The sequence below is a fragment of the Heterocephalus glaber genome, unplaced genomic scaffold (assembly GCF_053883595.1).
Source record: "Heterocephalus glaber isolate CG9 unplaced genomic scaffold, H.glaber_assembly_v1.0 deba00001472, whole genome shotgun sequence".
NCBI classification, from domain to species: domain Eukaryota; kingdom Metazoa; phylum Chordata; class Mammalia; order Rodentia; family Bathyergidae; genus Heterocephalus; species Heterocephalus glaber.
The window spans coordinates 98,889,297-98,903,414 of NW_028258315.1; positions in this window are offsets into that span (position 1 = coordinate 98,889,297).

Here is a 14,118-nt window from a genome sequence, read left to right on the forward strand (position 1 = left end):
TTCCTGAGGTGCTCTTTGTCATGAAAGTATCTTATTTCTCCACCAATTTTGAAAGATAGTTTGGCAGGGTACATCAGTCTGGGTTGGAGGCTGTTTTCCTTTAGGGCTTGAAATACATCACTCCAAGCTCTTCTTGCCTTGAGGGTTTGCACTGAGAAGTCGGCTGTGATTCTGAGGAGCTTTCCTTTGTATGTGATTTGTTTCTTTTCTCTCACTGCTTATAGAATTTTATGCTTCTGTTGGAATTCTGGAATCTTAACTATTATATGCCTACATGTAGATTTTTTTGATGAAGGCTAGCGGGAGTCCTGTATGCCTCACTTATCTGTATGTCAAGTTCTTTTCCCCTGCTTGGGAAGTTTTCTGCCATCACTCCTGTGAACAGTTTTTTATGTCATCTGCACTCTCTCCTCTTTCTGCATTGACTCCGATCAGTCTTATGTTATTCTTCTTTGCATCGTCTAGCAGCTGCTGGATTGATTTCTCACATTCCTTTACAATTTTAAAGCAATTTTTCTTTTCCTGGTCACTAATTGCAATCTTATCTTCTATATGTGAAATTCTATCCTCACATTGGTTCATTCTGCTGCACAGACTTTCGATGGAGTTTTTAATCTCATGGAAATCTGTTTGCATCTGTTTTATGGATTTCATTTGTTTCTTATGTTGAGATTCCATCATGTTCCTCAGATCCTCTATTTTTTCATCTGTGTCCTCTCTAGATTTATTAATCATGTCTTGCACCATGAGCAAAATCTTTGCTGTTATCTGAGTAATTATTTCTGATTTCATTCTTCCCAGATCATCTTTTGTTGCTAGTTCAGAGAGTCCAGGTGGTTGAGTATCAGATTGTTCCACCCTGTTTCCCTTTGGGGTTGCTGTAGGTGATCCGGAAGTCTGTTTTTGAGGCTTGTTTACGTGTCTTCTCATTTCCAAGGAGGTGTGTGTGTGGGGTGCTTCTGGCACCCATGCGGCTCACCTTCTCTGACCTAGGAGCTTGGGATGGCAGCGGGGAAGCTTCCTTTTAGGTGCTGGGACCGGCTCACCTTCTCTGCCCTAGGAGCTTGGAATGGCCGAGAGTGAATTTCTGAGGATGAGAAAGTTGAGCTATGTCTGCACTCCTGGCAGAGGAAATGATCAGACTGAGTGTCTTGGGGTCTAGTGAATCAGACCCTTTAGAATCAGAAAAACAGCAAAAATGATCGGGCAATGTATTCTAACTTTTTTGGATCACAAACACATTTTATGCTGTGGGCCAGTGTATCTGATTGTTTCATGCCAAAAGGCATTCCAGTCTGGACTCACCTCTGCGATGATTCCTGGATCCTGGGTCATGCCCCACAGATTGGAGAACACAGGTCAGGAGTTCAAAGTGAGCCGCCGGCCGTGCCTTCTCACTCTTGGCTCCTACCCTTTCTGGCTGAGCCCCCACCCTGTTTCCCACCCAGGAGACTCAGCTGAGAAGCAGGCATGGCTTTACACTCCCCACAGGGACCGATGAGGAGCGAAACCAGCATCTACTCGTGCCTGGCACTGTGCCAGAAAGGTTGGACTGCTTCAGCCTCCCAGATCACTGCAGGCTGGGCAGGAGCTCAGTGTGGGAGTCAGCAGGCGCGAACCACTGATGCTCTTCAGTGAGAAGCCTGGGGCTCTTGAACAGAGGCGAGGTGAGCAGGGCTTTGCGGTGCCCAGGAAGCTGCCTTGGCGACAGAATGAGGCTCCATCTGCCGGGGAAGGCAAGGCCCAGATGCCTTTCTCATTCCTATGAAGCCCCAGTCTGCACGTGGGCGCACCCTCAAGTGTGACTTGCACACACAGGAAGGTCTCACACTGTGAGGGACCGAATTCCAGCAGGTGGGGGCAGGATCAGCCTCGTTCTGCTCAGGGCAGATGGTCAGGGCAGATGAAAAGGTGAGAGAAACTGACATCCGAGAGTGTCCCCAGCCTGCCAATGGGAACTAGTAATACAGGGGGAAGACATGCAACTCCCAAGCCTGCTAGGTATCCAAAACACAAGTTCGTATTCTCTAAAATCGAAGAGTGAGTTCTAGGAACAACGGAGGTTAAGAGTAGGAAAAATTGACTGGGAGAAAGAAAGCTTCTCCCTGAGAGAGACAGAAGGGGGACCAGAAAGTGGGTTACCCACTCACCCCAACTTCTCAAAGGTGTTTCATGGGACAAAGCCATGAGGTGAGGCGGGTTCAAGGTGGGACAAAACTACAGTCAACTAGTAAGATCACAAGTACAGTCGCTTAGGTAACACTGATCCAGTGAGAAATCACAGGGTGGACAAAGCTATGAACAGCCAATAAGATCACAAGTACAGTCGCTTAGGTAAATGTTGATTAAATGGGGAAATGAGTCACATAGCAAGTGTACAAGGAACGAGCAAGGATTTTCTGTGGTAAGGGGTGGGTCAGGGATCTTTCCTGGAAGATCTGGGTCCCCCTCCCAGGAGATCATGCCTATTCATCCTACCCGGGTGTGGTTGTTTCTCTCCTTTTACCATGCTGGCCTTCAGTGAATCGTGTCTTCACTCTCCTCCGTGTTGGCTCCTTGTGAGCTGGCCCTGTCTAGCTGCCTACAGGATATTGAATTCACTCACCTATCTACAGTACTAGGACTTGGGGAGCTTGTTCACAGCCAGGAGCACCCCACTGCCACTTTCCCTCAGGCACTTTCTGGAAGAGGGAATGAATAAAAATATCCACAGACTACGATTTCCAGGAGCATTAATGAGATAAATCCCTCAGGACAATCGCAGGCATATCACAAGTCCTTAATAAATAGGAGCCAGACGTGTTATTTTTAACACTCGATGCAGCATAATTGGGGGTGGAGAAGGAGGAGCAGTCACCTAGAACAGCTTTTCCTGAGCCAGACGACTCAGCTTCCCAGAGAGAAAAGGCTGGGGCCTCTGTGTCATGCTAATGAGGAAACCCTACTTCATGGGGGTCACCTATTAGCACTGCAGATCCCACTTGTCGTCTGGCTTTGAAGAGGATCCTCTGGTATCAGCCATCTGCCCCCTGGGGACCTCCCAGGTGCAGAGAAGCCCAGGCTCCCTGCCAGACTCTTAGATAGCAAACGCAGAAGTCCTCTGCGGCTGGCACCCGCCCTTCCACCCCTGCCCACCCGAGTTTCCCAAAGCCCCTGTGTCACCTGCTGCAAGGAGAAAGTGCCCCTGGTCTGAGCTCCAGGCCTGATCAGTCCCCACTCCTCAAAGCAGACCCTGACCCGAGGCCCCAGCTCGAATGGGTTTCTCCCAGTGGAATTTTAGCATCCAGAGAAGCGCTGTCCAACAAAACATAAAGTGAATGGGACACATCATTTGATATTTTTCAGGGCTTTTACTAGAGCAAGTAAAAGAAAAGTACAATTGACACAAAGTACCGAGTACATTTAAATGAAAAGCGTACTGCAGGAGAAGACACATTGCCATGGAGTCCTTCAACAGCACCCCCACTCTTCAGACACATTGACCCCACTGCTCTCGCCACCTCCCGAACCAGTTCTGGAAGTCCTCTTTTGGGTCTGTCTTTAAGAGGAGGGATCAAGACACAGGGAGTGCTGCTGCCCAGAGCCACCCGATTCAAATGCACAAGCATGTGATGTGTCTCAGCCCACCTACTGGCTCACCAGATCTGGTGCCCTGCTCTTTCCCAAAGCCCAGATGACTATGAGGGATCAGCGTTCTGAATTGACTCAGGGCACCGATGCAGCCCTGACAGGTCACTAAAGATACCAAAGAGGACTTCCGGAACTGCTTCAGGAAGCGGCAGGAACGATGGGATACGTGTGTTCAGAGTGGGGAGGAGTGTTCTGAGGGGAATTGATGGCAATGTGACTTTTACTGTAGTAAAATTTGAATATTTCGACATTTGCTGTAGTTTTCAATCATGCCTTGCTTGTATTTCTAGCTATTCTTTGCTATCAGATGTGGACTTCACCGTCCAAGGACACCCCGGTTGCACTAGCCACATTTCCCCTGCTCAGTAGTCATGTGCAGGGGGTTGAGAGGTCTCGGTGCAAAGCAATTAAATACCCACACTGGTATTTCACACTGGTTACACGTTGGAATGGTAGCACTTTGTATACATTGAGCTAAATAAAATACATCATTCCTATTGGATGTTATCTGTCTTTAAAACGTTGCTGTCCTGATCCTTTTGCCAGAAAACATACTTTAGCTCTCCTCTACCCACAACTGGGTCTGTCTCGGGCGGCAGGTAGGCAGACAGAGGAATGAACACAAAGTCCACAGGGAACCTGCGCTCCCTCTCTTCAGAGCCCAGATCCTCCCTGTCAATTCCAGGCACTGCCAACTCTGCTGCGTTGCCCTTGGCCAGGACAGCAGCCCCTGCAGTGGGGCTGGAGTGGAAGGGCGGAAGAAGCAAAAGCAGAGCCAGAGCCATGTCCCGCGCACTCTGCCCCTCAGGGCCCCCTTCCCGTGGCTGGACCAGAAGCCAGGGGTCCTGGGCATTTCTTTCTGAGCTTCGTGAGCCAATCGGGAAGCAGGCCACCCGTGAGCCCAAGCTGGGAGACGAGCTCTGCCTTCCTTCGGCAAGCTGCCTGTCCCTCATGCTTTCCAGAGCCCTTGCAGAAGGCCTGGCCTTCTGTGCACGGTGCTTTGGTTGCACTCAGAAGGAGAAACAGGGTGGAGCGTGCTTTCTCCTCTTCCTTGGAGCCAGAATCTGCAGGAAACGGTTTTTCAGCGAGCTGTGCTGCATTCAGCCTCTGACGCTTGCTCATCTGCAATGGTGTATCCGGAGCTTAGCCTGGAGGAGTCAGAATACCACGTTTCTGAGCAGGCCGCCGACCCTTTCTCTTTCATGAGCTTCGAATGGAACACGACTGCTTTTCACAAAGCACGGAGTCGGTCACCAAGTCGCAAAAGGAACTCAGTGTTTGTCCTTGAGTCAGGAATGAAACAAGGACATAAGGAAGTGGCTAACTGTGTGTGTGTGTGTGAAGAGTTTGAACATCTGTTAATCCACATTACAGACTCGGTCACACAAGTGTCTAATTAGGTGAGGTAGTTTCCCTTCACGTCTTCAGACCACAGCTTTGCAAGCCACCCACTCAGCTAGGCAGCAGTGGGGTCATCTGTGTGGAGTCACCGATGTTCACTGTAATGGCCCCAAGTTTCCTTTATGGTAGGTAATGGATAGGAAACTAAGAAATTGAGGGTGTGACTGTGGAGCAGATACGTTTCCATTTGTACGGGTCAGCTAATTTCCCAGTTTAGTTCCCCAAAAGGAAATGTTCTACACTCCTGAGAATGAATGGCAGGGCCAGTCATTCCTTCGCAATGTGTGCCCAGATGCACTGATAAGGATGAAATTCCAGAAACAGTTGTGAAATCATCTGGTGGTCAGGAGCATCTGAAAGCAAGAGGTGTTGGATATTTGCATGACATGACAGACACTGACACAGAACATTTTTATTCCATCGACTGCTCATTTGAATAGTCCCTGCTTATTCCATTGCTCTGCATCATCACTTGGCTAGACAGTGTCACATTCACAATTTACAAGTCAACCTGGGTGAGCCCTGCTTTACTGAGACCTCATACATGAAAATCGGAGCTGAGCAGAGATAGTGAGCCCTGTACAAAGATACACTGTTGAGTTCTTAAATAAAAAGACCTCTCCAAAATGTTTTCCATTTTATAAAATTAAAACTACACACACATTTTATGAGACCATGGACCCTGAGTGTAAGGGGGAGGGGCTTGGGCTTCAGAGTCAGAAACACATAGCTTGAAATCCTTGAAATTGTCTTAGTGACTCTTCTCTTTGCTGAGACAAAATACCTGACACCCAAAGTTAAAGGAGGAAAGGTTTATTTCAGCTCATTGTTAGCAGAGGTTTCAGCCCCTAATCCGCTGGCTCCAAGGCAGGGCCGCATCGAACAGGGTCATCACATGGAAGAAACAGTCCATGGCAGCCAGAAAGCAGCAAAAGCAACAAGTAATCAGTGGCAGTAGCAGCTCCTTTGTGTCCGTTTATTCTCTGTCCAGGCCACCGCCCTTAGCACTCACACCCAGAGCTGTGCTGAGCCAACCCATGGGCCGATTTAATAATCACACAACCCTTCATCCCAGCACCACACTGGACCCAGCACCTCTGAAAAAGCCCCACCCATGACTGCATGAGACACAAACCATAACGTTAATTTAAACTTCAACTTTGTCATCTATAGTTTGCAGAAGACGGGAATGACTATGGTAAAGGATTGTGGCTAAGTGTACACCATTTAATGCAGCACAAGTTCCCAGCAGAATTAAGCATGTGCTAAGGTCTCAGGGTCTACATGTCATAGATGCTTCTCAATTTGTGGAATTATACCCTTTAAAAGCTATCATACACTGAAACATCAGCTGGAAATGTCCTAGCTATGAACGTCATAGCTTAGCCATGAAATATGTTCAATTGGATGAGAGCATCTAACAAAAATTATTTTAAAGTAAAGCTTGAATATCACATATACACACACACAAATGGGCATTTTGTGGGCAGGCCGAGATACAGAAGCACAGTGCTCAAAACACACACCAGAGGACACTGCCGAGAGCAGCTCTTCCCCCTTGGTGGTGTGGCTGCCTGGAAACTGCAGCTGTGCCTGTGCTCAGCTTCACAAAGAGCAGGAATTGCATCACTGGCCCCAAAGAGCAAAATTCCAAACTGGAAGTCGGGCCCTGCTGAACACTGATCACTTTGACACCGTCACAGGGTTGAAGACTAGTCTGAGGGAGCCCTGTGAGTCAGGGCTCTCTGCACAGTCATTGTGTCCTGTATGGTTTATCTGTATGGCATGGAAAAGGAATCATTTCTACGTGACTGATATTGTGCCAAATACATGAGTTGGTTCTACTACCTATGATGTTTAAGAAAAATGACTACCCGAATGAAAACGCTTGTTAGGAAATATGCCAGGGTTAAAGATGTCAATTTTTTTAGCTTTTACAACTCTTATTCCCTGAAAGAAATGATTTTAAGACTCATACTAATTTATGAGTTTATCTTTGTCACTTACTAAGCACCCACAATGCGTGGCTGAGGATCTATAGAACCCAGGCAAGATGCAGTTCCTGCTTTCAGAGTTTATCTGCTAAAGAGACAAGACACATGTTAAAGGGAGTCTTTGGGAAGGAGGCTTGTGTCCGTACCAGACTTGCATTAAGACGATGCTGCTGGGAGGGCTAGGGGCCCACTGAGCAAGGCCCTGGTTATTTGCTAAGCACTTCTCGGAGTGATCTCTCTTTGAGGTATTTTGATGTCTAGTTCACAGTAGGATGTACTATGACCTCTGTTTCACCCTGGTGGCCAGTGAAGCTTAGAAATGGGGAGTAACTTACACAAAGGGCCAGGGACAAAGCCCACACTGAAACCCAGCACTGCCCGCTCTTTTGACATTACTTATGTTGAGGTCGATCCAGGTGCGGGCCAAGCCTGCCGAATCCCTAAGCAGACAGAGCCTGGTAGGCCTCAGCCTTGCTTAATTTACAATCCAAGTGAACCTGACGAGCTATTTCTTATAAATGCCTACATTCAGGAAAAACATAACTTAGGCTCCACCAATCAAAAGCAGCAAACAAATGTATAACTATGTACCTTGGGATTTTCTGATGGCACAGACCAAATGAGACCACAATCAGTATTTGTTTTGCTTCACTTCTGCATCCGACCCATAAGAGACCCCTTCCTGTGCCCCCTTGGTGGGCTTCTGAACTTCTAGTTCAGAGTGGCCAAACTCCTCTGAAATCACCACCTGCTCAGATAAACCCTTTAAAATGTTACTGTGCCTCATTTTACCTTTTCAGCACTCTGGACTTAGCCTCAGAATACTTCTCAACTGCATCCCAAAGCACAGGTCTCCACCAGACATCCGACATCTGTCTGACATCTTTGCAGCACAACTTATTTACAACCCTATTACTCGCCCATATGACACTAGGTTTTAATGATCTGCTTCCTTTTGCATTTACCAAGGTATATATATATTTTTCCATTAAGTTTATTAGTACATTTTAGGTATACAGTACAGTTACATTCATCATTGGGATCTTGTACCTGTACATGATGTATCTTGGTTCTAATTTTTTCCCGCTTCCCCTGCCCTCCCTTCACCCCCTCCACCCTTCTCTATTTGCAAAGACCTTGTTTCCATTCTTTTCCTTTCTCATATTTTTTCTTTTTCCTTTTTTTCCTTTCCCCTACCCCTCCCACTACCTTGCTCCTTTAGACCTTTTCTTCCTGTTACACAATATCAATTATACATTTTTAAAATTACAATATCAAGATCTAGAAGACATTACCACAGATTTTACATAATTTAAAAGGATATAGAAAGCATATTACAAAAATCTTTTTTGAAATAAATTGGACAACTTCTAAGAAGTACCTTGGAAGACAAATTAATGAAACTGACTTTGGAGGAAACATAAAATTTGAATAGCACCTATTAAAGAAAGTATATTCCTAGCTTGAAAACCTACCTGTATGACAACAACAGGCTCATATACATTTTAGCTGATAAATTATATCAAACATTTAAAGCAGAAAGAAAAAGCCATATGATCCTGTCAGTAGTTGGGGAAAAAGTATTGGACTAAATTCTACAGCTGTTCATGGTAATAGCTATCAGGAGACTAGAAGTAGAACAGAGCCTTCTCAACAGATAAAAGCCATGTACTCCATACTTCCAGCAAAACACCTTATATGAATGGAGAAGATACAATGCTTTCTCCCTAAGGTGGGGAACAAGGGCAGATATGCTTACTCTTTATCTGCCCATTAAACTTTGAAACCTAGTCCCCACCAAAATAGTCTGGCAATAAAATGACACAACTAGGATAGGATTGGCATGGCAGAAGCAAAATCTTTATAGGTAGATGAAATGATCATCTACAGAGAAAATACTAAGAAAACTCTAGGAGCTCCTAGAACTTGTACTTGAATTTAGCATGATTAGAAAACACAAGGTATATATAAAAATTCAGGTCTGTGTATACTTGCTATAAATGAAGAATTGGATATTGAAATTTAAAAGTTATGTAGGAGTACAAAGGACCTAGAAAAGTAAAAAGAAAAAGAAAACAGTGTTGGAAGACGTTTAGTACCTAATTTTAAGACTTCCTCTAAAGCTACCGTAATCAAGGCACTGTTGGTGTAAGGAAAAACATATATATCAATGGAATAAAACAGAGAATCTAGAAACAGAACCACACATATATGGTCCAGTGAGTTTTGCAAGATTATTTAACATTAGCATTTTATAGAATATAAACTCAATTCAAGAGCAGAGGAAAAGATAGTGTTTTCAGCAAATGGCAGTAGAACACTTGGTATCTGTATATAAAAAATTAACCTCTATCCTTTATTTCCATATATAAAGATAACTTCAAAGGATCTATGAACCTAAACATGGAAGACTAAAACTATAAAACTTTAAGAAGAAATTATAAGGGAAAATGTTTATGAATTCAGGGCAGGCAAGAATTTCCTAGGATATAAAAAACATGATGTATGAAAGAAAAAATTGATAAATGAGATTCCATCAAAATTTAGAACTTTAAAAGACATCATTAAGAAAATGAAAAATAGTCCTTAGACCATATTTACAATGCATATAACCTATGACCAGAATATATAAAGAACTCTTACAGCTCATTAATAGACAACCCAATTAAAAAGTAGACACAAGAAGATGGTAAATAGCCGGTACAGCACAAGGAAATGTGTGCAACACTAGAATCAGAAAAATACTAATCAGCACAATAACAAGATTGAATTGTACACTCATTAGGGAGATGAGTTCGTGACCTTTTCTTTTTGTTGGATTCTCCCCCTAACCAAGGTATATTTTGAGACTGCAGTGATAGGGCTGTTCACTTTCTTAGATTCAGTACCCTGTACACAGTACACTACCTAACACAAGAGGTGCCCAGTAGAAGTTTTGCTGGATTGAATATAACTCAATACTTGTAATTTGAACCTATTTGGCTGCAAATACCACACGTAAGCTATTGGTTAATATTTAGAAAGACTAACATCATTGAGAATTGACTCTGCCATGAAACAAGCTAACCAGTTTACGCATGTTAAATTGTCTAAAAATTAATAATCCTATGAGATGAAGGTCTTATCCCAGCTAGGAATAACGCTGCTGAAACTCAGAAAGCCTCAATGATCTACACAAGCATACAGGACTCAACCTGAGAATTCTGATCTCTAAAACGCCACACCTTTATCCACTGCACTGCTTCTAACAAGAAACCCACGTACAATACACTTTTCATCTCGGAGTACAACCTTGTTGCTGTCCTACTGCCTCGTAGAGGCTTCCCAGTACTTCTCCAGGTACTCCCTGAGCCTTATTCCAAACCATTCCCAGGTAACCTCAAGTGCTCTCATTGCTCCTGAGTCTGAAACAAGTTGGTGATCAATTGCTGTCCTGGACAAGTCTCTCTCCACTTCTGGTTCCTTTCCACTGGAACCGTTTTGGGGTCTATACTCCGGGTCCACAGCGGTGCTGGGCACAAGGGTGAAGAAGACTTTTCCCCTAGCAGCAGAATACTCACGGTCTGGTCTGTCCCAGAGAGGTGGTCATATAATGACAACCAGGTGTCAGGGAGAGAAGCGCTGATGCCCAGGTGGATGGAGTTGGCCTGAGGGAATCTTGAGCAGTGAGAAGAATATCTTGGGCGAGAGGAAGGAAGGACACACTGCGGAAGAAGCATGCACAGCGTTAGGCTCTGCAGTATGAACGAAGGCCTTGGAGAGACGTGACTGCTGATCTCAAAGTCCTCAGCACGCCCCTTTTATCTCTCTACACGTGCTCCGGCCCCTTCCAAAGAGATCTCCCACAGGCCTTCCCCAGGATGTCAGAGTCCAAGGTTCGGGCACACCACTGTGCGTATGCTTTCGACACCGACACGTGGAAATGTTCTTGCATTTAGCATTATTTCAGTGCAGTGATTGATCATGGCTACTGAAGGGGATCACGAGTTTTTGAGCATTTCAGGACACGCTTTCCATACCCTGAGGCCCACTGTCCAAAACCACTGAATGCCTCAGGAGCACATTCTCCCAGAACTGAGACCTTCACAAGGAGGCATACAACTCCTCCCAGTTTCCTATGAAAGATATTACTCAAGTGTCCTCAAGTGACGGATGGCCTAATCGTACGCAAACACGTGCTCCTTACACTCTGAGGTCAGCTCTGTTTTGCTTAAGACTTTGCACTCACACAGGTACCATCTGGAGCCCACATCTTCTGTCTCAAGCTTCAAATAAGTCCTTATTTACCTCAGAAATGTTTGCCAAGAGTCTGCTTGCTAGAAAAATTGTTGGGCTTCTCTCCTCTGCAGTCCTTGCAATAGTTGCCACTCAGTGGGCACTCAGCAAATGACTGCCTGCTGGGATACCCTTCCGGATGCCTCAAAAGACTTGGTGGGGAGCAAAGGTTGTGCACCTGTGGCTGCTCCTCTTCTGGGGAGAGGAGGGGAAGGAAGATCTGGCAAAAATACAGGATTTTTTTATGGGGGAGGGGCGGGAGCATCCTAATCCATATTAAAGCTGCATGGGCTGCATCCACAGGCTGACTCAGTGGTGCTGGAGTTTCCTCACCACACTTGGGAGGACTCAGAGCTGGCCAGTGATCTGATATGTATATGTACAGAAGAAGAATGCATGGATGCTTGAGAAAGATGGACTTCAAATCCTGAAAGGACCCTGTGCTGTTGCATTCTTTGAGAATCCCCAGGAAGGCTTTGCTTGGGTTCCCACAGCTGGCTGGTGTCATGTTTGTGGCTAACATCTTCCAAAGGGGAGCAGGCCTTGGTGCTTATGTGTTCTCTTTGGGGCAAAAACCAAGGTGCACATGTGATTTCTCTAATAACTCCAAGGTGTTAACCAAACCTAGTCCTGGCTCCAGTGCACTTTGGAAAATGCCTTAAGCATTTGCACTCAGGCCCAGAGACAAGCAATGAAGGGAATCCAGCTGCTCCTCCTCTGTGCAGTCGACTTATCCACTAAGGGTTGGTCAGGGGGCGGTCTGCTGGCCAGGACTGGAGGCGGGCCACTGCTATATTTTTCGCTGACTTCCCAGGAGCAGGAAAGTACCTTTTCCTCTCCACAGGGAGAGGCCACATTTTTAACTCTTTTTAAAGCTTGATTCATAGTTTTTTAGATCAATTCCTGGCAGGAGGAGGGCCCTACATATACACACGCTTTTTTTTTTTTTTCCCCAGAAATAGGGAAATGAGTAACTCCTAGGTATTGGGTCAGGAAGGAATCCTGGAACTTTGGCAGGTTTTTTTCACCTTTGGGGGGAATGCAAAAAGCTTGTAAAAAGAATGTAAAAGCTTTGTTCAATCACCAGTAATTCCATTATTTAGCAATAACATTTTTTACTTTTTAGAATCTAGTCTTAAATTGGAATAATGATGCATAAAGTTTAAAGAATACATTTTGTTAATAAGGATCTCATGACTATTTTTCCTATATACTTAATTTCTAAATATTTTCAAAAACTTGATACTTGAAAGTCACCTAATAATTCTCATAGTTACCTTTGAGAGATATATAAATCACCTCAGTACATACATCATGCCAGTTAATAGAGAAAATTCCAGTTAGAAAGAAAGACCTAAGTTTGACTCCTGGCCAAGAAATAACTGAGTTAGCACGAGCAATGTGTACACTAGTAACGCAGTAAAACTTAGTGAGCACTGTTATGCAACAGGCCATTTGCTGGGGCCTTATCTCTGTTACTTTTCCTAGTCCTCGAGGCCCTATGCAGCTGGTTCTCTTGTAATTCTCCCTTGCAGATGAATATGCGGAGGCCTTGCAGAATGTTCAGTGCTTACTGAAGCTCACAAAACAAGCATATGACCTTGATCTGGCCCACTTCACAGACTGGATTCCCACCCTTCCACTCTACCCCTGGGAAATCTGGTCCCACTGCTCAGTTTCCTGAATCCTGGCTCCTTGCCACCCCGGCCTTGTGTTACCCAACAGCACACAGCCCCTCCCGACCCAGCACATCCCCCTCTCCGTGCCGCTTGCTTCATGAAGCTTCCCAGGCCTCCCGAGACGCTCTCTGTGTGAAAACGTGCTCCTTTCAATTAGAGCACTTCAAGAATAGGGATTAATTCGTTTCACACCCGAGTTCAGCACTTGCCTCCCTTTCTCCATGAGGCTCCATGAGGGCCCTGCGGCACACGCCCACCGAGTAAGAATGACCGGCTCATTGGAGACCCAGCTTCTCAGTGTCACTCCCACCAGCTCCTTTCTAGTCCTGTGGCTTTCAGCCGGACAAAGAGGAAGAACAGAGATGGGTGAAAGCGTTCAGTTACATTGCAGGGCGCTGGGTGGGAATGAGGAGGGGCTTCGCAGGCCTTCTCCCTCTGATGGTGCTGTGGGACAGAGCTTGGATCTGCACGAGACATTTTCGCCCAGAGAATATGGGGCAAGCTGTGGCCTTCAAGCTCCTTCCCCAGCAACAGGAAGCTTCAGGCCCAGGGAAGTGCAGCCAGACAAGCAAATGTTTGCTAGGGAAGCGAGGCAAATGGTTCATAAAGCCTGCTATTCTCAGGTGCAAGGATTCCACGATTTTTGTTGTTTTTGTTAAAAAAAACAGTCACCATTTCCTCCATGTCCAAGGCCAAATCACAGAAATGCTGCCACAGACCCCGACTTGGACTTCATAATGCATTTCAGCACACCGGAGAGCCCACGAGGCCCTGCAGTGGGGAAGTTGATTTATTCCGTTCTGTCTAGGTTTATTTTGCCATGCTGAGCTGCGGAATGGCTGTCTTAGATTAGATCATGCCAGAAGCAGATCCTGAGATAAAGACTTAAGTGCAAGGAGTTTTACTTGGGAGGCAAATTTATAGGAAGCATTAGAAGCAGAGATGGGAAGTGAGATTGGAAGTGGAAGCCAACTGAGTCTGGGCACATTAACGAGTGGATTCACCTCTGTGGACAACAGGGACTCAGTCTGCTGGGGGCCTCATTGGTGTCCACCTTAAGCGTGAGGATGCTGGATATTTGTTATCAGTCAGCCTACACTGAAGGCTTCTTCTGGGGAAAGAAGTGAAGTCTCCGGCAC